Below are 2,026 nucleotides of genomic sequence, written 5' to 3'. Positions count from 1 at the left end.
ATGTCTACTTTCAAGTATCTAGTCAATTAGTTAAAATATACGTTATAAAAGATGCAATATATTATTTTTCATATTATAGCTAATTGACGTTTGAATCGTAAAAAGGTATAACGAGAAAAACGGTGAAGAAAGGTCTGTTAAAAAATTAATGAAAAACAATTTATTTCGCACGAAGCGTGATCGGTTTATTCAGAATACTTACGATTTATATCAAAAAAAGCGAGGAGAATAGTTCAAGTCGCATAAAATTAAAGAAGGATCCATATAGTGTAATATAATGTAATGTATTTTCTTTTCATCAAATTTTATCATGATATGACTGAGAAATTTTATAATGTTATGACTAGGAATCGCCTTGATATTCAATCCTGTTTCTTGCACTCATTTATTCATCTATTATTTAATTTTCCGTAACTAAATTTGTGTAATTTGTGAATAGTAAGTAAATATTGCTGTAAATCTTTCTTTAATTTCATACAACTTAAATCGTGCTTCAAACTTTTCTCGATATAAATCGAAGATCCCATAAATTCCGATATAGATCGGTCTTTACGTCTCGCGCGAAATAGATCACTTTTTATTATTTTTGTGACAAATCTTTCTTCATAGTTTTCTCGATATAGCACCTTCTCACGGCTCAGGCGTCGATGTTATGCTATTATTAAAGATAAATTATATACATTAAGAAAAAAGTTTGTTCAACTAACTACACACACATAATTGTTTGCAAATTTGATTAATTCAACAAATTTTATTTAATTGAATTTAACCGTAGTCTGTTTAATACTGAACGGTTTGTTAAGCAGATTACGGTTAAATTCGATTAAATAAAATTTACTAAAATAATTAAATCTGCAAACAATTAAACTTGTTTAGTTCGTAAATAAATTTTTTTCTCAGTGTATATTATATTAATATATTGATATATATTACAATTACATTGTTATTATGTTTTAAAGATATACATATATAAGGCATAAGTATAGTCCAATTATCACTAGAAATATATAAATTTCAGAAGAATTTTATTAAGTGATCAATCAAAGGATGCTTCAAAATATTTATATCAAATGGGTTTTATTCATATATTAGATAATATGTTAATATTACTAATAATAAAAGATTATTATGAAATGTCAAATTTTAATTTTAATAAAACATTACTTTATAGATTACGTAAATAAATTTAAAAAAACATGAACAATAATAAACGATTTAACTATTAAGATTGTATATGTTAATACTCAACAAGTAAGAGTTTAAACATATAGCATAAGTAGACTATGCCTCCACGTGATACGTCTTGGGTAATGCTAAAATAGAAATGTAATTGTTTACGTTAAAACATTATGAAATTATGATTGTGATTGTGAAAAATAAATTACAATTTTTCTAATATAAAAGTGATTATAACTCGGAAACGACTTATTTCCAGACTTATGTTCATATAGCTCTTTTTTCTTTTTTTGGGGTCTCGAAATCATTTCTCGAAGTATTACGATAATTTTCCGGAACACCTCATTTTAAATGATGACATCACTAGAAAATATAACTCTTAAATAGCATTTTAGAGAAAAAGGTTTCAAAGAAAAATTTAATGATTTCAAGGAGAACGTAAGGTGATATCATGGAACTTTGATAATATCAGTCATGAAACTTTTATTGGAAACATTTTTCTCTACATGCACTGTTCAGATTGAAATATTTGAGGTCGTCATTAAAAATGGGACATTCTATATATCAATATAGCTATGATTGTATCTATATTATGTAAATATTAAATACGGAATTCTCTAGTGTGCATTATTATGATTATTTCAATTCTAAAGTTTTCTTAAATACATGAATAAGAAAATTTTAGAATTGACATTTTACCGTTAACAAAAAACATATAAAAAAAAATATAAATATAAAGTAGTGATTACAATCCAATGGAACATAAATATGACATTATTTCTACGTATATGAAAACTATTTATAAAGCAATAAATTGTATATAACAAAAATTTTTGTAAAATTAATTACA

Source organism: Atta cephalotes, assembly GCF_000143395.1.
Source record: "Atta cephalotes unplaced genomic scaffold scaffold00058, whole genome shotgun sequence".
Taxonomy (NCBI): domain Eukaryota; kingdom Metazoa; phylum Arthropoda; class Insecta; order Hymenoptera; family Formicidae; genus Atta; species Atta cephalotes.
The sequence above is the reverse complement of the archived record's forward strand: the minus strand, read 5'-3'. Positions refer to the sequence as shown.